General features: G+C 32.2%; 1 protein-coding gene across 4 annotated transcripts in view; it reads left to right on the plus strand.

Annotated features, from left to right (window-relative positions):
- Positions 1–407: 407 nt before the first annotated feature.
- The window catches only part of NTN5 (netrin 5), a 144,035-nt gene continuing 119,487 nt past the window's right edge, over positions 408–24,955 (plus strand). Inside the window, exons 1-3 of one of the 4 annotated variants that reach the window (XM_053690646.1) lie at positions 408–759; positions 853–927; positions 15,992–16,094. The gene's annotated coding sequence lies outside the window, so the exon portion shown is untranslated. The remainder of the gene's footprint in view (positions 760–852; positions 928–15,991; positions 16,095–24,955) is intronic. The other 3 variants (XM_053690645.1, XM_053690644.1, XM_053690642.1) reach the window with 3 other exon arrangements.

Consider the following 24,955-nt stretch of genomic DNA (forward strand, 5'->3'; position numbering starts at 1 on the left):
GACTGTATGCATTAATGCTGCAACATTTATATATATCAAATTAAATGCTCTGGTTACTCTATATACTAATTCATTTAAACTCACTGGGCTTTTTAATATTTTTTAGTTTTCCAATATAAGTATAAAGGCTTTTGTATTTCTAATTCATTGCTCTGCCTTTATTAAAACAACATTTCTGATATAAACCTAGTATAGTTTTAGTTTTGATACACGTTTGTGTGATGTCATACAGCAATGTCACCTTTTTTCCCTATAAAATATGCAAATTAGCTTTAAATTGTCTGGACGAACAAACATATGGTTCAGTCAACTGGGAATTTTGTAGGCTGACATGAGCTCATCTTCCACACACTATATTTACAAAACCATCACCTATCCAAGCTCTCTCCATCTGTCTTTTTCTCCTTTCTTCAAACAAGCACACACAGCTCTCACCCCACCCCTCCTCACTTATGATGTAATTACTTTGTGGATTTGAATGGTGCTACCAACCAACCCCAGTATGAAATAAAATCAACTCTTCTCAAAAGGTTGAGCAGCTCTCCAAGCTTTTCTCTGTAAAGAAGAATAAACACTTAAGTTCTGCTCACATTAAGTGCCCTTTCTATCTTCATGCTGTGTGTGACACACTCCCAGAAATGGAGTAAGGAAAAAAATACTTTCTAAGTTGCAGCCGAGCTATGGGTGATTTAAACCAAATGACAGAAAATTAAAACCACTGTACTGCACACTTCAAAGAAAACAGATGTCAACAAAATGGTAAGTGACAGACACACTTCTGTGATGTTTATTTTTAGGCAAAAACTATTTTGCTGTGTTTATTTGTTCAATGTTTTCCCCCTTCATTCTTAGGTTAACCCCTTCCTTGCTTCAATATTATGAAATGCACTTCATAAGTATTGTGCTTCCTGTTTCACCAGTATTGAGGTGGGTGTAAAAGTTGTTAGTAGCTATTTGTGAGGTAAATGTAGTTCTGCTAGAACATTTCATCTCTGCAAACTCTTTCCAACCCAGTTATACCACATTGTACAGTAACTATGTCTTTTAGGAACCATCAATATCTTGTAACTTTTTTTTCTGATCCATTTAACTTGAAAGACTTATTTTTTTTCAGATCGACTGCATAAAATAAATGTAATTTCTGTATATCAATATTATCTTTAAACTATATTAAAATTAGATTTAAACTAACAAACAACATAAAATAATGCTATAAACTTTTTAAAAGTAAAAATGGTGTTGTATAAATATGTATATTGTATATTTATATTACTGGAAGTGCTTCATTTTTCAATGCAGCCTACATTTAAAGAAATTGTTAAATAAAATAAACAGTCTTAACTCTGTTTTATTTTACAATTTCTTTAAATGTAGGCAAGGACAATTACAAGTAATTAATTTGATTAATTAGCACAACAAGAAAGTTAGAACAGACACATTCTGTAGTATGTTAGAGGTGTAACTCAGTATATATGTAACAAACTCAGCATACAATGTGAATGTATATTTAGACAAAATTATAAACAGAAATGCAGCCTCTTTTCTTTTTTTTAACTTGAATATTTTCCTGCCAAGCCTGAACTCATTTTTGCTCTGCAATAAAACTTTGGTAAATCCTTTCCTTAAGTCTAAAGGTTTTACAAATCTCATATTCAATAGTTTACATATTAACTACAATTCCAGAGCAAAAACTAAGCTTCAAAGCTACCACCGTACTTAAACAGTCACTAGACTAGAAATTGAACAGTTTATTTTGCCACTTCATTAAACAGTAATGTTATAAAGGGAACATTTGGGGGAAAACAATTGTTGGAAAGTCAGACAACAGATTGTTGCTAATTAAAGTATATTCTTCACAGGTAGTTTCTGAAGCATGAATAGAAATATAGTAAAACTACATAACAATGATTTTCAATATGTTGCTCTGAAGCATTCAAATATTTTAAGGCTCACAAATGAGAGAAATAAAAGAAAACATTTTTAGAAGCATTTATTTTATTATAATGATCTTAGATCACATATATCATACTGGAGCATATATATATATATATATATATATATATATATATATATATATATATATATATATATATATATATATATATATATATATATATTTCAAATTAATATGGAGATAGCAATAGCTCATATCTTTAACATTGTATATATGTCCCTAGTTTATGTTGGCGCCTTCTGAAGAAAATGAAAGCAATAGATTTTATTTGAATCAGTGTTTAATTAACATCAAACATCCTAAAATCTGTGGCCTTTAACATGAGCCATTTCTCTGATGTATGTGGTTCTGAACATTTTTGCTGTTGTGATGCAGTTTGCGCCATGTAAAGAAATATTATGCAGAATGAGAGCTACAGGGTTTATTAGGTTACTCAGATAATAATGTCAGTAAGTACACCAGCATAAATTACTACTCAAACTAGAATTTCTAGAGCAGGGCTTTGATTTTCTACTTACTGTATTTTTGTAGTGCACTTAATAGGACGCTGATTTCACAGCAGTTTACTCAGGACAATGTTGTGTAACTTGGTAACACTAAAGAGACCTCAGAAATGATTCTTCTTTTTTGCGTCTACAACTATCTGCTGTGCGTCCTCACATTAGTTTTCTCCTGGAGAATGTACAGTTCAGGAAGAGACAATGTAAAATCAAGAGATTCTCATTTATCTTTAAAACTTGGCAACATAATGAGACCCTTTCCTCTGCCATTAACTATTTTTTGATGGCAGCAGACTGACATTTATACAAGTGTATTGGTCTAATAAAGTTCAACATAAATTACTTTATGTTGGCATTGCCAGGGGCTGGCACTGAGAAGAATAGAGAACTCTTATCGTATTGTGCCTTTGTTTTAAACTTTCTGAACATTGATGGAGAAACACAATAATAGTTTTATTTTGAAAATGGTGGTATTTAATATTAGAATGGGAGATCACTATAGAGGTTTTTTTTTTATTATTATTTATTTAAATAGTATTAATACAAATTCTTTTTTAACATTCATAGCATTTTTTTACAAAAAGACTCACACCAGTGAGAAAGAGAGATTAATAGATAGATAGATGGTAGATAGATAGAAAGATAGATTGATGATAGATGGATAGATAGATAAATAGACATAGATATACATGTATTTATTTTCTTTTGAAATAATCAATATTATATGAAAGAATGTAAAATTTACTGTCACATTTGTTTAAGGGTATCATTAAATTATTTTCCATAATGCAGAAAAATGTAAGTGAAAGACAATAACAAGCCTAGCAAACAGATTAACGCTAATTTATTCATAATAACATAATAGGTCGGGGGGTCCCTGCTCTGCTGAGCTTATGATCATTCATCAAGCAATCCTAATACAATACATTGAGAGCTGATACTATGCAGACACATTGAAATTGTTCTCATTGTTATTCTTATGTTTTCAAATTACTTTCCCAAAAACGCTGCCAATTCTCAGTGCTAATTTCCCAAGTATAAGTGCTTATGAATTGTTCATTTACATAGCTCATGCAATGGTTCAGTAAATGAGGTAGCTACTATACAGAGATTATTTTTGTTTATTGTAACCCCCTGCAAAGTCCTGCAGAATTGTTGGTGCATAATAAATAAACATACTATTTCTATTACTAATCATAATAGATAAAGAAAAAGTCTGCAGGAACTTTCATATAAGATGAACTAAAGCCACTAATTAGCAGTTTTAACATTACTTGCAGACACAGTTAACATTTATTATAATAAGTGACAATCAGTTAAGGTTATTTTTTCTTATTAACACTATAATGGTTTGCTCCCTTTACTTTTTGTGTAATTAGACTTTGGGATGTTTATTAAAAGTTGAGTATTTTATTGATTTATTTTCCTTAAGATTGTTTAGTCTCTTTTCTAAGGAGTGGTGATATGAATACTGATATATGTTTTGATTGATTACTCATACTGAAAATTAAGGAAAGCTATAACAGAATAAACTATTTCTTTACAACTCTAAATCATTCATTTTTCTGCCATAAACTTTATGGAAATGAAGAGAAATATTGCAACAAAAGAATAAAATGTTCTAATTTATAAACATTTTTATTTTAACAGGAGAGTTCCTTACAAACTTTGTGCATAACTCCCTTTAGGGGTTAAACACATAGCTAATTTCCTGCTAAGAGCTGCAACAAATTGCAGCCGCTAAGCAGGTCTTGAATGGTGAGACAATGAGGGGAAGTATATGCATGTAGCCACCAATCATCACTTGTTGACCTGCTGCAATGCGTTGTTTCCCCCGAATGAGACATTAGCCTATATGTTTTTTATCTTTTGTGGGGTTAAATATATAGAATGGAAACTAGTGTTCAAATAAAGTGCTCTTACATTTTTTTGTATTACTATTTCCCTTTAATGTTTACATATTCTTTTGATAATGGTGTGTAAATGTTGCAGATTTTGAGGTAAACCAGGGATGGCGCACTGGTATAACTTAATATGTCATTATTATTTAGGTTTTTCATAGCCATAAATGTATATGCAGCCCTTAACTAAAAAATAGATCTTTGGCCCCATGTGTTAGTCAGTTGGACATCAGTGAACTAGACAAAAAAATGCTAATAAGCAGACATCTTAAAATAGATGCACATTGCAAAATGGTTTAGTAATCCTGCATAGTTTGCATATGAAAGTTTTAGTAATATGTTTTGTTTGCAAAAAAAGCTTCATTGAAAAGGTATCACAAGTTTCTACACAATTTATTTCTGCACGCTGTCCGTTACTCATATGTCACAGGTACTTGTAGCAGGAGCGAATGCAGTATGTTCATGACCTTCCAGTGTATTCTCAGAAGAAGGTTTTGCTCTCCAAAACGTTATCATAAAATCTGTAATCATTTTAAAAGCAGCATTTTTACAAATAGAAGCATATTGCAAAATTGCATATAAAATGCACTGCTGTTTATTTTAATCCAGATTTATTTAATTTGAACTAGTAGCTACCCTGTGTTAATGTCTTATTATCTTATACAATAATTAAAAGCGTTTACAACTTGTTACGTTATTAGTTTACTGCCCTTAATACGTTCATAAAATTGTTTTGCAAAAAAAATATCCGGATAATTTTTTTTAAAGATAAACATTGCATTACATTGTGCATGACTAAGTATGTTACAGTTGGTAGGAGACATAACTATTAACTTACAATAAACATGTGTCCTGTAAACGTTTAAAATATATACAAAATGATGATAAAACACAAACTGCCATATACTGTATATAGCCTGAGGAGTGAGTGTTTATAAGTAGTCTATCTAAGTAAGACAAGTTAGATTTAGTATCACATTGCTAGCTGTCAAGTTTTCACTAGATAGGCAAACATTTTATGTGTGACAATTATAAATCGAAAACACTAATCAGAAACTTATTTTATTTAATAAATAATATAAATGAATTAATATCAATTATTATTTCATATATGTTTTTAGGCAATGTTCAATATGCCTAACATAACATAAGTCTTTGCTAATTTATCAATGGATAACTGTTATGTATAATAATATGTATTGGGCACTTCATGGGACATTTTTGTAACTATGTTCCTTTTGTATTTGAATTGCTCACTCAAAGTTTCAAAATGATTATACAATAAGGTATCTGATAGGAAATTAACTGGGGAATATAAAATACTATACGGATACATTAATAATATGATTTATAAATGATAAGATGATAAGTATTCCCTAATAGTGGTAATCACTTGAGGAATCCAACCAATATATAGTTAATAATTATATAGTATACAAAAGTTGAAGATAGATATGTATGAGCTAACAAGAATTCCTTAGTATTGATTATATTTTATAACATCCTTGCTAGCTCACACTAGGTGTATCCCTATTGCGCTGTAACTTAATTTCAGTTGATGGGTTCTTAATTTAATTGTAAGCACTTGGCTTGTGTTGAATGGTTGAAGTTTTATTTTAATTCAATTTAAGAACAAAAGTTATATTTTAATATGCTATTTATATATATTTAATTTGCAAACAATTATTAAAACTATCATTGTGGGATAGGCAGTCTTATTGAAGTTTACTTTTGTCAGCTTTGTATTGGGCACATTGTCACTAAATACATAATCATCATTGGTCAAAAATGTAATTTAGTATAACAGAAAATATCTGTACTGATGGAGCCATGCAAAAAAAAAATACTTTGACTATTTTTATTGTTAATAAATATAATTCTGTGTGTTCACTTATTTAAATTTAACCATATAAAATTTAGATGGATACATCATTTATTTAAAAATTAAATAAAAATCAGTCATAATTTTTTTTCTCCATGCAAATGAAAGTTCACTGTAAAAGAATTTTTTACCTCTGGTTACAGTTTTTCTTCTCAGTTAAAATCAAAGACTAAGATTAGTAAAATATAGTAATTACAGTGGTAGGTTATGAAGTCTAGGCTCTAGTTTCTGCTAGATCATGGAAACTGGAACTACATAAATCAGGACATGATATTACCTCCTGTATGGCAAGCACTGGTTCCTTGTTTCTGTATAAGACAATCCTTGTAAAGTGGAAACAGGAAAAAACTGTCAACATAGGTTATTTTTAATCAATCACTTTAATAACAAATTCAGTGTCATCTGCAACATGTGCAGAACAAGCTTACTTATTGTGATGAATGTTGCCAAGTACATTTTCCTCATAACTTATTTATAAAAAAGAAAGAGGAAATAATTGTTTTGCTCAGAAAATATTAAGTGTACCTTATGGGTATTTAAAGGGACATGAAACACAATTTGTTTCTTTCCTCATTTAGAAAGTGTATGCAATTTTAAACAAATTTATAATTTACTTCTATTATATATTTTTATCTCTAGATATCCTTTCCTGAAAAGCATATCTAGATAGGCTTATTAGCTGCTGATTGATAGATGCTTTGTGTGATTGGCTCACCCATGTGCATTGCTATGTCTTCAACAACGAATATCTAAAGAATAAAGCTAATTAGATAATAGAAGTAAATTGGAATGTCATTTAAAATTGTATTCTCTATCTGAATCTGGAAATATGTTTTTGTGGTTTAATGTCCCTTTAAAGAGATTTTTTTTTAAAATTAGTTTTCCAGAAATTAGTGTAATTTTGTACCCTTATTCATGAGAAAAGCACTATGAAATTTGGCAGCACTTTACATATAAACAATAATGATGAAGATAATACTAATATTAATAATATGTTTCAGAAATGTACTATTTTAAAATCAAACTGATCCTGCATCCAAATGAATCAGCTCTGGTATAAATTTGTTAACATAACACAAAAGAGGAGAGCTAATACTACATAGCAAATTTTAACTTAAAGCGACACTGAACCCACATTTTTTTCTTTCGTGATTCAGGTAGAGCATGCAATTTTAAGCAACTTTCTAATTTACTCCTATTAACAAATTTTCTTTGTTCTCTTGCTATCTTTATTTGAAAAGAAGGCATCTAATCTATTTTTTGGTTCAAGACCCTGGACACCACTTGTTTATTGGTGGGTGAATTTATCTACCAATCAGCAAGAACAACCCAGGTTGTTCAACAAAAATGGGCCGGCATCTAAGCTTACATTCTTGCATTTCAAATAAAGATACCAAGAGATTGAAGAACATTTGATAATAGGAGTAAATTAGAAAGTTGCTTAAAATTGCATGTTCTATCTAAATCACAAAAGAAAAAAATTGGGTTCAGTGTCCCTTTAACCTGCACAATGAATCTCCATAGCTAATGAAACTCAGTGATATCAGTGTAGGTCCTATAAAGTTGTATTTTTACGGTTATAATATGCACTAGTTGTTTGTATAAAATAATTTCATTTTGAGTGGTCTTGCTTTTAGATTTTATAGCATAAAATTCACATTAGGGGCCTGACAATCTAAAGCTCTTTGGCGAGAAGATCTCGCCAGTACTGCAAGTAACCTAAGAGAATTTTAGAAAGGCTAATTGTAGCTAAAAAATAGTTTATCTAGCTATGCAGAATTCTGTAAGTGAATGACACATATATTGTAATATAATGCTCAGAAAAGCCTCCAAAGATTTGAAATAATTTCTCTACATGCCAGCAAGTGTTTTTCTTATCACTAGGCCCTAAGTTTGGAGACTTAGCTGTGCTTCCGCACACTTGCAGTCATACAAGCCAGAGAAACTTTGCCAAACTTAATTAGTTGTTCTTGTAATTAATGGGGGAAAAATAACAAAAATCAAACAACAACAAAACATAATGAAAAAGGGAATGCTTATACAAAATACTAACAAGGTAATTATTTGAAGTTAAAATATGTCTATAAACTGCAATTAATGTATCACAAGCGTTGTATATGATAAATTGGACATCACTTATGCTATGATTTTAAAAAGACCAAAACTTCACAGTGCAAATATGTTGTATTTATTATATTAATGCATATGAACAATTAATGTATAGTCTTTAAAATATGACTTAATATTCCATTATGTCAATGGTAAAATCGGTAGCTCATTATACTTTAATGAGGTTGTCTTTAATTTGTAAGAAGGAGCAAGCTCTGTTGTAGTTTTGGATATAATGTTATGTATTATTTTAAATGTTTCTTTTAAATATAACAATGTCTCATGTTAGATAGAGGGACACTTAAATGAATATGGAGAACTAGAATATTGTAATGTTTCAGGTAACCTAAAAAAGTTTCTTAAGTTGCTGAGGCAGCTGATGTAACAATTTGTTAGTACCGTCTTAATTTTATGGTGACCTATTAAGATACATGCTAATTTACATCTGATCTTTCATTGCACTTTTTTCATTATGATATAGAGCAAAATGAATAATAATTTGATGTTGTTAAAGACTAGAACGTAAATTGCTTTGTTGTTTAGGGTTCAGGTAGTTTGTGTCAAAACTCTATGAGGTAAATCTTCCAGAAAACATTTTGGAACCAAAGCTTTCAGTGTTGAACTAGACTTGAGTTGATCAACCCAAGGTTCAAAGTTGGTAATTGCTCTCCTTTGCATTCTGTGTAGTTCACCGCTTCTTCATCTACTACTCTACTTTGCCCCCATTTTAATACACCTATTATTTCACCTAGATTAAATGGACAGTCTAGTCAAAAATAAACTTTCATGATTAAGATAGGGCATGTAATTTTAAACAACTTTCATCAATTTTGTTTGTTCTCATGGCATTCATTCTTAGTTGAAAGCTAAACCTAGGTAGGCTCATATGCTAATATCTTATCCATTGAAGTCAGCCTCTTATCTGAATGCATTTTGACATTTCACAAGAGGGTGTTAGTTCACGTGTGCCATATAGATAACATTGTGCTCATGCCCATGGAGTTACCTAGGAGTCAGCACTGATTGGCTAAAATGCAAGTCTATCAAAAGAACTGAAATATGGGGACAGTCTACCGAGGCTTAGATACAAGGTAATAACAGAGGTAAAAAGTGTATCAATATATCTGTGTTGGTTATGCAAAACTGGGGAATGGATAATAAAGAGATTTCCTATCTTTTTAAACAATAAAAATTCTGATGTAGACTGTCCCTTTAAACCTTTCTTCTGTGTTCAGTCTATAAGAATGGGGTATATTCACATTAGTGCAACTATGCACTGACTGTGACTGAAGATAAACTGAAACGGCTGAAATAACCCACTTTTGCAAAAAAATATATGTTGGTTAGGCTTTAAATGCATGATGGTTATAAAGTCATTCTTTACAACTGACTAGAATGTCTTAATTAGGGCTGCGGAATCTGTTGGCGCTCTACAAATAACCGATAATAATAATAATAATATTAATATCCATTCACAACTACAGCTGACTTGCTTTTTAGAAGCATTGCGAGTTTGCTACCCACAAAAAAAAAACCAGGCTTGCAATTAAGTTGAGACTGATTTGTCAAATACAGCCGGGTTTAAAACTAAAGTCACAAATTTCAAGTGACATATTCTTTACCTTAAGGACTTAAGAAGCCGCGGGTGGCAAAGTAATTAAAATGCAAATTTGTAACTTATATTCATAGTATAAATACATTTTATACTGACATTTAAAAATTCTACAGAATCCAACATACAAATGTTACAGTTTAGTTTTAAAAATAAAATACAAAGGTTAAAGAAGTTAATTTAACTGATTTTGAACCGTTTGAAGTCAGCGCAAAATTAATTAAAAGCAAGTTAAAAAAGCCGATAAGATAGCCATTAAACTTGATTAATTTATTAGTCAGTGAAAGTCAGTTTCAATTTTAAATTCACTTTCTGAGAATAAGTCAATTGCAAACTGACTTGATGCAGCCTTTTTTTAAAATAATGTTCTGTCATAATTCCCGTAAGTGTAAATTTTAACCTTTGCACATCTTTTTTCACTATATGTTCCTATAGGCCATGAAGTGGTCTTGCTGCTAATACTGTCTAAGTATAACATGTCAATAGAAGATATTTTTAGTGATAGTTCAAATTAGTAAATCCAGATAGGAAATATGTAACAGATGGAATAAGTAAAGACATAGATCCTGGTAATTTATTGACTTAATTTCTATGCTTGCTTCAAATTAAAAACATAATTACATAATATTAATGATTTAGATAGAAAACATTACTCACTTAGTCAAACAATCAGTCTGACCTAGTTTTATCAGACACTAAATGTACTAAATGTCATGTTATACTATGAGAGTAATCTTTCACATTGTGATTTATTTTAGAATTATGATCAATCATACCTATCGGAAAATGTAACATCAAGTGATCTTTCTTACTTGAGGTAAAATGACTTATTTTGATAAATGTAGGCCTATATTGAATATATTTTTGATATGTAAAACTTCTGACTTGTGCATTTCAACAGTGCTAAACATATTTTAAACAATTCTAATTAACTATCTACAGAGCTTAAAGGGACAGTATACTGTAAAATTGTTTTTCTCTTCATATGTTTCCAAAGACTTGTTATATCGGCTGCAGAGTATAAAATGCTTCTTTAGTATTTTTTGTATATTAAATATCTGTTTTTTTTTATTTGAAACCACAGCCCCTTAAAAAGGCTTGACCTTGTATACCAAAGCTTAATTACAGAGAACAATTGAAAATTTACATTTTATTGCTTGTCTCTTCTACCTCCTACTGGGAGTGTAATTTCTTCTGCTGGCTATGTTTATGCTGATTTTCTATAGCCTATATGTAAGTATAAAAAAGTTCAGTATAGGTAGGGATACCACAGGCAAAATCAGCTATTTCAAATACTGATATTAAAGTAATGGATATATTTGTAAACGATTTAATACATTCCAGCAGGTAAATGGATCATTGGGAACAAATTAAAGGGTAGAGAAATTTAGGATAAACTGACCCATTAAGAGAATAAGTCTGATTTGTAGCTGAAGTTCTTGGTATTGATTCTCAGCAAAGGAATATGGAAACTCTGGGGCTTTATAGTCCTCAGTTAACAGTTAAAAATGGTTCTGTTCATTGATTTGAAAAAACAAACAAAGTGGACACATATTCTGACATTTGCTGCTTCGAGCAAATACTAATTTAATTACATTTAATGTTACATTCAATTTAGGAAAAAAAATGTTGAAATGGCAAAATTAACATTAAAATGCTGATTTTCATAGACCTAGAATTAATTCAATTTTTAATCTATAAGAATCAATATTCCAAGCTTTACATTTTGCTAAAATTGTTTTTTGGAACTTGGATATTATATTCCAACTCACAAAACAATTATTCCATAGAAAAATTGGATGGCAGAAACAAGAGTCAAGGCAAACATTTGTCTACCTACTGACATGGACTGTGGATTAAAAGATCTACAATTTTTTGTGATTAATATTTATTTGAGATTAGACTCTTAAACTTGATTAAGTCTTAGTGAAATTATAGTGTGTACTATTTATTGTCTATATTTCTTCAGAGTATATTTAATTGTTATAATAGTGATGTTGGAATGTCACAGACATAAAAAATCATGGTTGTTATAAAAGTTCCACAAGAAGTACCAATGGGAAAAAACAACATTGCACATGTACGTTCCTAAAATACAAAAGGTGAAAAAGCAAATTAATTCAGTATCATAATTAAACATATAAACATGCATATAAACATGAAAGAATACAAATACTTACATACCTATCAAACTATCTATCTATCTATTTATCTATCTATCTATCTATCTATCTATCATCCATCTATCTTTCTATCATCTATCTATCTATCTATCTATCTATCTATCTATATGTCTGTCTATCATCTTTCTGTCTATCTTTAACTATATAGAGAAATGGAGAATCAGTAAATGAAAGTGGGTATCCTGAAATATAACTCCCTCTTCTTAGAAAGTCAAAAGGGTTTTTATTCAAAAGGATCAAATATGACGAGACAGAGAGATGAAACAGAATAAAAGCCTGTGCTATCCAGAGGGATCAAAAAATTCCAGCAAAAGCAGACAATTTATTCCACCAAGTGAATTCCAGAGGCTAAGAAAGGAAAGAAAAATGGTCCAGATAAAAAGACTGTCACTGTTCAAAGGTTCACCTCTTTATGTTTGCCAAATCATTGGAATTGTCGACTTCTTATATTTAGTCCATATGGCTTTATCCAAATCTCATAGTACCTTATTGCAATTGAGTTAAAATCTTTTCCAACTTTCCAACTATATAGATACATAGAAAAAAGAAAGATATGTAAGCCAAAGAATATAACTATGCAAATTTATAAAGAGTAGTTCTTTGCATTTTTAAATATATTTTATCAATAACACCATTTTACTTTATGTAAGGACGATCAAGAATAATAAATAATATATAGTGTACTGTCCACAGAAAAAGCCCAATTATTTTCTATTCTGGTGGATGAGAAAGGGTTAATTAAAAAAATATAAGTTGCATTATGTACTTTGTAAATAGTTATTATTGCCCCATTAATTAACTTACCACTAATTATTTATTTAACTGATCTTAACTGGTGTATAATTGTATATAAGTATTAATTGATGTCCCAGATACACAAAAGTAAAATAATTCTACATTTCTCTAGCTTACATTAGATTTTTACTCAGAAGCAGATGTTGGAATATGCTATTTTATTCTATAGACCTCCTCTAGCTTTTTCATTATGTTTTGTGACACACGCGTTAATACTTCACAGCATCTTAAATAAATCCATAATCATAACCTTATGGATTCCATGTAGGGATAGAAACATATGTGTGAGCTCATTTGCAAAGTTTAGAAACAAGAAAAGTATGCTTGGAATAGTCATATACAGTATGTTATACTTTTATCTTATAATTAATTATTATGATTTACTATTAATGGCTAGTTAATCAGATTAATTCCCAAAATTACACATGACTTGATTGTATCCTCATTATGTAGCTAATTGTTTTGTAAACAGTTATATGTGGCTGGTACAATAGAAATGTGCAAACATTTTAAGTGTGTGAATAACAGGTAAGCCAGGTTGTAAATGGCTCTATGTGAACTTAAACGTTTAAAGAGCTCTTTAAAGTTAACCTTTAATTTCTAAAGAGCAAAAAGCTAAAAAAAAAATAAAAAATAATAATCTTTGGGTGTAGTTTTACAGCTTTCAAATTTCTCTATTTAATCATTGAATAAAAGCAAGATATTAGCTTAAACTATTATATTAAATGTTAAATATTTTATTTTTTTCACATAATTATGGTGGTATTTGTTAAAGTCATAGGGTATATATTTTATTGTTTCATCACATGAATATTGTAGAAGTCCTAATCTTAAAGAAATAAACTTGTGAAACTAACCTTATCATAAAATGCAAATAAATAATAGGAATGGTCTGGTGGGCAACTGGATGGGAACAATCCTAAAATGTAATAATTGTTGCTATGCTTTTGAAAACAAAACTACTTTATTAGATTAGGCACAGTGCTGCTTTTTAGAACATTCTATGGGTTTAATACTTAAGTGTTACACTTAAGAGTCTAGAATGCTTTGTATATTTAGAAAAATGTATACATTTGATTGATTTTTACATGTTTTGTTGCTTCAACGTGAACATGCTGATAATATATATTTATTGCAAATGTGTGGCTTTTCCAGGAATTACTCATTATTATGATACCAGTATCTTTAAATTGATTTCTTGTTAGTAAATAATACTTGATGGTGCATGATTTGTAGAAGAAAAATAATAAATAAATACATTTAATATATATATATATATTTTTATATATACACACACACTATACATATAGTGTGTTATTTAAATATACAAAAATAAGCAGTGCAGTGCAAAGAATTACATTGTGCTTATTTTGTTACTGCCAAATTTGTATAGTATTAAAAAATAAAAATATAAACTAACACCAACTATTACTTTCCTGACTGAAAACAAATAAATAAAAAGATTTTAGTTAAATTATGCAGTATAATAATTTCCCTGCTATTATAATGATTTAATCAAATATAAATACTGATGAAAAACTAGGTTAAATTCACCATCAGGAAAGATGTTAAAAGACAGAGAAGATGGTTGTTATAAATCACAAAGAATAAACATTGCAAGCCTGTAGGTGCTGGAGAGATGTCTGTTATGGTGAAAGACACATGTTACCATCACTGCTTACCATGTCTGTGTTATCTTGTTACCCAAACATACTTTACTGGGGCCATAAGAGATATCACACACAGTTCCAATGTTCTTTTTAAATAAATTGTTTACAAAAAGGATTTTATTAACATGTTTGAAGTGTTTTCAAGCTCTATTACCTTGAAATTATGGGATAGAGGTGAAATATTTCAGCATTTAAATTTTGTTTGTGTCAAAGCGAGAGGGGAGATAGATACACTTGGCTAAGCAAAGCTTTCTTTTGTATTTGTTGCAGAGCTGGAAAGATCTGGATAGTATATCAGGGACAAGAGCTTGTAGGGATACAAACAAGTCTGCTTGTTTATAAGGTTATAAATCACAATCTTAAATCTTAAACTACAATCAGTGGATTTTTTTTGTTACTTCACATTATATAAAAAGTTATTTAATATTCAATTTGATCCGTTCAAATAACTTGACAATTAACAATAATATAATAACCTTGTTAAATAAACAAGCAAAAAAAAAAAAAGAAGAAAAAAGCCAAATTTATAAAATCTGATTCTAAACACAATATTTGAGAGGATTCTGATTTTTATTTACTACGCATTTTTTTTAACTGCATGTTTAGCTACAAATATATTTCAAGTGATATTATGTATGACAGCAACCAGGTCACAAATTGATTAAATAACTTTTTTTTTAAAAAATTATTTGAATTGTTTGTAAACTACTCTGGATCATATAAATTGTCATAAATAAATCTACAACTTTCAGCACAGTGAAAAGCTAAACATTTGCTTTGAAAATGTGCAAAGAAGGTTTATTTTTTATTTTTTACATTATATATATATATATATATATATATATATATATATATATATATATATATATATATATATGTGTGTGTGTGTGTGTTTATATATATATATATATATATATATATATATATATATATATATATATGTGCATGTATGTGTGTATATATATATATATATATATATGTGTGTGTGTGTGTGTTTATATATATATATATATATATATATATATGTGTGTGTGTGTGTTTATTCTGTCAAGTTAAAACAGCTGTGCATGAAAAATATATTTTATATTAAAGCATGAAATTTAAGGGAAATAAAATGAGTTGCTGGCTTCTTCCAACTGATAACTTTTTACATGCATGAAGTTATTTAAAATAAACACAGACAGCTTCATCACATGGAGAATATGATGATTTTCTGTTCTTGTCAAGCAAATAAATTCCTTGAAATTACCACAAACTGATGTTTAACCGTAAGGCATAAAGTTTCTGGAGATAAATAAAGCATCTGTATTTGATGTATCTAAACGAGTCAGATTTATTTTTTCCATTTACTAATGTCTAAACTGAGATTTATTTCTCCATTATAGGTACCTAATCAAACAAAATTACTATTTTTTGGTCTAGTTTAGACTGAAATTGGGGCATTAAAAGTCTAGGAATGCCTAGAAATCGTTGAAATTCCATCCTAAGGTAAATTACTCAACTCTATCTAAAATTGTCTGCAGAAAGCCACAAACCACAAGTAGAATTTTTTTTCTGCTGCATTATCCATCTGAAAAGCATTTTGGGTTATTCTAAAAAACCATAGAAATTAGCAGAAATTGATTTCTTTGTGATCTCAATGCACTCTGCAAACTGTTTATGACAAGCACAGGTTATGTTATAATCGACTCTGCTATACTTTGGTGTTTGTTTACAATAAGAGAAGCAGGTTTATTAAATGACTTATGTTTATACTATTTTCATCATGGTCACAACTAAACAATTCCTTCTCTGGAAGTAGAATATGTATTCTGAATAAATAGAATTTATATTTATTTATATATATATATATATATATATATATATATACAGTATATATATATATATATATATATATATATATATATACAGTGTATATATATATATATATATATATATATATATAGTCCATACATCAAATGTGACAGCACGACCACAGCAGTTTTTAAAGGTGAAAAATTATTTTATTCAAATACAGAACCATAAAAAGCATGATTAAGGACTATGTAGGTCCGAACGTCACTTTTATGGTTCTTTATCTGAATAAAATATATTTTTTCACCTTTAAAGAATGCTGTGTTGCTGTCACATTTGATGTATGGACTGTACTATTTGGAGGTTTTGCGGATGCTTCACTGTGACGGGCACACACTAAGTAAAGTATATGTGGGTTTAGTGCTGGACTCAATCTGTATATTTGTTATATATATACTGTATATATATATATATAAATATATATTTTTTTTTAACTGCAATATGCAGTATGTTTAACTTCTATTTTACACTGCTGGCAGGAAGAAGGTTACCATTGATTTTAAAGTTCTAGAGAGTTGATTTGTTGAAGAAAAATGGTAGCGTATAAGGGACATGTTTTAAGTAAAAGGAAATTAGCTGTGTAAATAGGACAAGTGAATAAGAAAAAGCAAGGGGCAAATGGAATCCCTGAACAAGGCCTCTTGACGACCATTGTTCTAAAATCCAAAATTTAAATGGAGCAAAACCAGTGGTTGAGAACACGTTTGTAAACTGTCTCTACAGTGAAAATGAATATGCTTAACACACACAGAAATAGGTTTTCAAACTATTGTCATAAAATGTTCCATGAAAATATAATGATAAAAATATTGACATTTATTTTTCTTTATAGAGTTACACTGAAATATATGGTGACTTTTTTTATGGTATATTTGTAAACATTATCAATGATTTTTTAAATTAATCCAATAGAACTATGGTAAGATCAGTTTTATCAATGTGGTCACACATTCAGTATGCTTCATATAATAGCTCAACAAAGGACTTTAGAACTGAAGTAGAGTAAAATAAATTAAGATTATTTCAGTAGTCTGGGGAAAAAATGGACAATTTGCTTGAAAACATGTTTGGATACCATACATGATTATTATAGTATGCAGCAGACAGCTAATTAAATATTAACTTAGCATATTTTTTTTAAGTGCATCTATATTTGCTGTAGTTTAGCCAATCAAATAACACTGACTGTTTGTTTACCGTTTGGACTGCAGCTCAATAGGATCAGGTCCTTCTAATCCTTGTGTCTCAGTTTGCATACTCATGTCTTATTTTTGTTATTGTACCCCCAGCCCCCAACTCAACAGCTATGCAAATAATGAATTTTGACATTAAATTTCATAGTGATCATTAAATACCATAATATAGGACTTAACACATTTTGGGAGTGAAAAAAGTTTGGTTCCTAAAATGTTATTATTGGTTCCTACATTTTTGGATGTTATTTCAAACATCTTTATGCAGATTTTTTTTTTTTTAAAAACACTTTACTCCATATAAAGACACTTTAAATACTTCATATGATAACACATAATAATCATCTGCACAATGGGGCTGACAACAATGTGTTGTCATCCTGGGGGAGCTTTCTAAAATCATTGTCCTGTCCCTGCACTTGCACTGCAACGTTGGTGATTTAGTGGCCTGTCATCATCGGTGGAATCCAGGGATGCTCGTGACCTGGTAGTGCCAGGTTGCTTCAGAGTGCTTTGTAAGAAACATGGATGGAGGGGCTAAGTAGTCCAACCTTCCTATATCAGCTGATTTAAGACCTAGAAACCCCAATCACTTGCTCTTTCAAACTTGGGGGTGAAATGTTAAAGCACATTTAAAAAATAAACACCTGTTTTGTAGGAAGGGTCTCTCAAAATAGCCTAGAGACCCTCAAGACTCCTATATTTAAAGCCCAGAAACCCCTCTTTAAGAACATGTTCCTATATTTTAAAAGCCAGGTGATCACAGTGGTAATATTGATTACCTGGTGTGAATAATTGAGCATTTCTTTGAGTAGAAGCTTGGGAGCCACTATGTGCAGAACAAGGGGCCGGTTTATTATGATGCGAACAGACATGATCCGCTATACCGGATCATGTCCACCCGACATCGCTAAATGCCGACAGCATACGCTTGTGAAATGCTTGTGCAATGTCGCTAGCAGGGGGTGTCAATCATCCAGATCGGATAATTGCTGTCCGCCGCCCTCAGAGGTGGCGGATAAGTTAAGGAGCAGCGCTCTTGCGACCACTGCTTCTTAACTTATGTTTCCAGTAATCTGGAAACTACGGGGGTAGATTGCAGCATCTGCTGTTTGTTAAAGGGACAGAGAGAATAATGTGATAGTCCAGCGCTGAGATATACCCTAAGCTGTGAAACACAAAAGGGGTCTAACCAATCCCCTCAAAGGATAGATACTGAAAACGGAGTTAGTGATCACAGCGCCAAACGGCCTAAGGGTATGTACACACAAACATATAGGAGGGCTAAATAAATTTTATTTTATACAAAATTAAACAGAACAATACTGGTTAAAATAATAAAAGAGATATTTTCTGCGATTTTCTGGTATCGCAGAAACTCTTGTAGCCAGGGGTCATTGTCATAGATTCTAAATCGAGTGCGGCCACTGTCAAGCACTCCATTTTCAGAATCTTAACTGCGGCCAATTTTCTGATATGGATCCATAACTTCACTGACATCTACTGTGCTCCCTCTCTAGCACTTTATTTATCAGTTCTATAGCCTTCTTAACTGGTGTCACCAACGCTATTGCTGCCACCATTTAAAGGTTTGATTCAGTAGTTGGTTTCTGACCGCACTCACTAACGGACAGGCATAACCTAATACACCTACACACCCAATTTTTTGGGGTAGAGCCTTATTGTACAGCTGTTTTTAGGTATTGTGTTGTATTTTTAAGTATCTTTTTGAGTTATTTTAACATTGTTGCCAGCGGAGTTAATGTAACAGTTTTCCCTAATAGCTGGTCAACCGTTTTGTTTTAGACTTCCAGGAAGGGAATCAGATATATCTCTTTTATTATTTTAACCAGTATTGTTCTGTTTAATTTTGTATAAAATAAAATTTATTTAGCCCTCCTATATGTTTGTGTGTACATACCCTTAGGCCGTTTGGCGCTGTGATCACTAACTCCGTTTTCAGTTTGTTAAAGGGACACTGTACCCAAAAAATTTATTTCGTGATTCAGATTGAGCATGAAATTTTAAGCAACTTTCTAATTTACTCCTAATGTCAAATTTTCTTCATTCTCTTGGTATCTTTATTTGAAATGCAAGAATGTAAGCTTAGATGCCGGCCCATTTTTGGTGAACAACCTGGGTTGTCCTTGCTGATTGGTGGATAAATTCATCCACCAATAAAAAAGTGCTGTCCAGAGTACTGAAACCAAAGAAAAGCTTAGATGTCTTCTTTTTCAAATAATGATAGCAAGAGAACAAAGAAAAATTGATAATAGGAGTAAATTAGAAAGTTGCTTAAAATTGCATGCTCTTTCTGAATTACAAAAGAAAAAAATTGGGTTCAGTGTCCCTTTAAATCTACCCCCAAAAGTTATATACATATACTCAATGGGTCTTTTTATATTGGGATAAGGCTTTCTTGATTTTACAATAGAATTTAAACAAAAACATACTATTGTTTACATCCTTGTTTATTAAAGGTAAGAGCCGCTCTAGATGAGACAATGGGGAAGGGGAGAGGGAGGGGGAGGCAGAGCTAGCAAGGATGTAAGATTGGCGGACAATTAAAGGGTACTGATGTTATGAGTAATACCAAGCTTAACCCTTAAGATAGTATAGCAATAAATATTCAGAGATAGACACCATATAATATACCAATGCCCTCACAATTATGATACACAGAGGGTGAAAATAATCTGACACACTAAAAATAGCATAACATAAATTAGCTCTATAAAAATAAAGTACTCTCCTGGGTTCTTCATTAGGCAGGTGAAGGGTAAGATAACAGGGAAAACCGGTATGTAGCAATCTTCCCCTCTTGAAACATAGGATTACAAAAGATATATACAGCTATCTATTATGAATCTCATTACATAGTCTTCTGTATTATTGCCTGGTGTAAACGAGGCCAGTTGACACTATATTCCTGAATATGTAAAAAGTCACGTGATAAATAAATAGACTCAACCTATTAATGTAACCATGAAACACTGTGATATATAGTATAGAAGGGGTTACATGTTTATACAAGAGATAGAGGTCCAGAAAACCCTAAAGCTGCTTACAAGTATGTATGTATGTATTGAGTACTTGTAAAGCGCGGCTAATCACCCGTAAGGGTCTCAAGGCGCTGCTCATTTTATCGACCTCGGAAGGATGAAAGGCTGAGTGGACCTTGCCTTGGGTTGCTACAGAGCTCAGTCACAGTGCCTTAGCATGCTGAGCTATCTGTCCGGCTGGTGAGCAGTGGAGGGTGAGCTATACTATATCTAGAGCAAGGTAATAAATTCAGACATATGAAAAGCCTCATATAACTTGAATCCCAATACTTGTGGTATTAATAAATAGTTATAGATTTGAACATAACACCCTGCACTAAAACATCATGCTTATTCCACTAGGGTGTTATATATTGTAAATTGTTAACATGTCTGAGCAATTCAACATTTTTCAACTAGCGTATAGGTAAGGCACCCAACAGGATTTAAGGATATGTCAGCAAGGTTGGGAGAGGAACTTAAATGTTACGAGCTTATATAACAAACTATACAAAGAAAAGTCTGTGTCAGAGAATGCAACTTAGTAAAACGAACCTGCAAGTGAGGGGAGGCGACCTGGAACCCAAACTCCACTACTTATGAGGGGGAGGCTGTCCCAAAAGGGTATATGGTGATGAAGGCTATTTCCTGTTGAACATTTTAACCTAATTAACAATTTTATATACAGTGAGGAACTAAAACATAACGTGTTTACTGAACTGAACCATTATTCTGATATGAGAATCTACCTGTTTATGGTTTGAGTAAACCTGCTCTTATTGTGATATTGTGCTAACCTCATGAGGTATATGGAGGAGGGAGGGGCATGATTTGTGGTTTATGGTTTCCTGACATAAAATTGCAAAGTGAACCAGTGCATTTGTGCAGGTGGAGATTACAGATTCCCCAACTACCGTTGCTATATAGTGGGCCCCGAGGTAATAATAGAGCCACCAAAGAACTGCTATCTCATATCTATCCTATCGTGCAGCTCTCTTCAGGGATACAATGTAAAAAGGCCCATTACACAGGAGATTCAATATTGTTACCCATTTAACATATATCAATATGAATTAAAACCTGTGGATGAATAACTACCACAGGGCAGTGTTTAGAACAGTACGGGGAGAGGAGAGTGTTTAAAACTACTGTATTGAGACCAATGCAAAGCCCCTGACAGTAAAATACAAAGCTTAGCAATAAGAACTGGGAGCAGGGGTCATCAGTTAGTGAGCCTATCTGTTTTGGCTATAATCACTGACTAGGTTGTAGTGAATTGTCCTGGCCACAGATAAGACACTTGTGATGTAAAGGAGGTTAGAATAGGTCAGCTATTAAATTATAATGGCAGCGTCAGATTTATAACAGACTAGTTGCCTAGTGGGTATATTAAATTATATATGTTAAGTATTTTATGTGAGCCTGCAGAATTGTAAAATAATCCCGGGATTAGAGAACTGGATACCTCCCCACAGGCATCAAGTAATTCAAATTATATTAAATCACCGTCATAGTCATACTGCAAAGGAGACAAGACAATAATAGTCTGACAATAATAAATGGAAACGTGCTATCAACATCCAACGTTAAATACTGCATCAATCCTGGGGATTACCAAACACAAGTCCAGAATATGGAAGGCAGTCTCTGACTTTCTGCAGAAAATTTACAATTTGTTACCAAATTCCGTTTTTATGGAGAGTAGTAAGGTCTATTACCATGTGTAAGACTTTCCGGGTTACATGTAAAGGAAGCACTGCGGTTTCCCATTCTATAAAAAATCCAGCTATATAGAAAAGGCTGGGATGGCTAATAAGTATCTCTGTGTAGGCACTGCACACAAGTCAATTATACCTCCGATTTGCTGAGGCCCGTTAGTAAGTGATGACTTAGTAGTCGGTTGTGAAGGTTTCTGAAAAACTGATCGGCATTCCTCCGTTGACTCTGAAACTGGATTATCACACCGGTTGTCACCTTGTGAGATCCCAGACCGCCAATACTTGACTACAACAGTTACAAGGAGCACAGACTCATATGCCTCAAAATATGAAGGTACAGCCAGGCAGCTTGTTTGTAGCCTCTAGACTTAAGAAAGCAGTACTTCTTTGGGCACATGATACAGTATTTTCAGATCATCCTGGTGTCACTATAACTCTAAAGAATTTGGTACATCATGTTTGGTGGTCTGGTATGAAAAGAGATGTTGTAGACTATGTAGCCGCATGTCTGATTTGTGCTGCTAATAAAGTACCATGCACATTACCCCCAGGATTGCTCCATCGTTTGAGTATGCTTCATGAGCCTTGGACCGATCTGACTATGAATTTTATCTCTGACCTACCTAAATCTGATGGTATGACCATAATATGGGGCATAGTGAATAATTTTTTCAAAATGTCTCGCGTAATACCACTTCCAGGACTACCTACAGTTAAAGCACTGTCTACTCTCTTCCTATTATCTCATATATCATGGGATACCTACCAGTATTGTTTAAAATCATTGTTCCCAGTTTATATCCCGATTTTGGAGCTCCTTTTTAAAGAAGCTGGGGATAACTGTGTCTCTCTACTGCACATCACTCACAAACTGACCCTTGAGACCTAAATTTGCCACTATGCCAACTCATTGCATTCTAATTGGTCAGATATTTTACCTTTGGAAAAAGTTTCCTTTTAAGGAAAGCTACAGGCAAATATAAGACTTTTGCTAATAGACAAAGGCACTATATACCTCCATATGCTGTAAGAGACAGAGTATTTGTATGTCTACATCTTTTCAAACTAAGCCCCACTAGGCCCCTGGCGGGCTCCATTGTGGGGTGGTTGAGAGGCTCTGTCATGTACCTTTCTGCTCCACATGCTCAGTGGAAATAGCAATGTGTGGTTTGAACCTGGGTCTATCAGTTGCTAGTTGTAAAGCTCTACCATTCAGCAACAGGGAGGACTCAGCTATTGCTGCAATTTCTCTGTTCATTACATTTGCTTTTTGGACTCCCTGGTTCCACCTTCCTGCAAACTGCAGTAAATCTGCAATCAACTCAACCCTTAAATATCCAGCACTTCCTGTACTCTGAGCCTGTTTGTTTGGATTAATTTCTGTTCCTGTGCTTACTGCTGGGTTTTCATTGTGACTTTTGCCTGATTCCTGACTACTCGTACACCTACAGATTCTGTACTTTGCTGCCAGATTGTGTGAAGACCTCTGACTGACCTTGACTATTCTTCTGGATCCTTATTTTAAGCCTCTCTACCAGACTGTTGCTGACCTTACAGCATATTACAAGTTGAAAGTAAAAGTTTTGCTCATGAGCAAAACCTGGTGGGTTAAACAAAGGGCTTCAGATATCGCAACTGCGTTAACTTCTTCTCCCCATAAACTTCAATAGAGAGTGCAAAGGGAAAAAAAACTATTGCTTGCACACTAACCCAACTTCATTTAACCATGTGTGCTCAAACTGACGTGAGTTATGAATATTTTACATTCCATTATTCTTCACATAGAAGAAAATGTTCTATTTATTTTTAAATAGATATGTCTTTATATATATATATATATATATATATATATATATATGATATTTTTTTAAACATATATATATATTGATCTTTTTAAATATATATCCTTGATCTGTCTGCAGCCTTTGACACTGTTGACCACCCTCTTTTGCTCCAAACCCTCCAATCCTTCAGCATATGCAACACAGCTTTCTCGTGGTTCTCTTCCTATCTATCTAACCGTACCTTTAGTGTAGCCTTCTCTGGAGCATCCTCTGCCCCGTTACCACTTTTTGTTGGAGTACCTCAAGGCTCTGTCCTCCTCTGTCCTCGGTCCCCTTCTCTTTTCAATCTACACGTCATCATTAGGTTCCTTAATAAAGTCCCACGGGTTTCAATATCATTTATATGCCAATGACACCTAAATCTACCTCTCTGCACCAGACCTACCTCCTTCCTTACTAACCCGTGTCACAAACTGTCTTATATCTCATCTTGGATGTCCTCTCACTACCTTAAGCTAAATCTCTCCAAAACAGAACTCCTTATTTCCCCCCTTCTTCCAAAATCTCCACCTCCCAATTTTCTATAACTGTTGATAATTCCATCATTACCCCTACCCCGCATGCCCAATGTCTTGGGGTCACACTTGACTCAGACCTTTCTTTCATTCCTCACATTGAGTCCTTGGCTAAAGCCTGCCACTTCTACCTTAAAAACATCTAAAAAAATTAGACATTTCCTTACACAAGACACAACTAAGA

Source organism: Bombina bombina, chromosome 8, assembly GCF_027579735.1.
Source record: "Bombina bombina isolate aBomBom1 chromosome 8, aBomBom1.pri, whole genome shotgun sequence".
In the NCBI taxonomy this organism is placed as follows: Eukaryota; Metazoa; Chordata; class Amphibia; order Anura; family Bombinatoridae; genus Bombina; species Bombina bombina.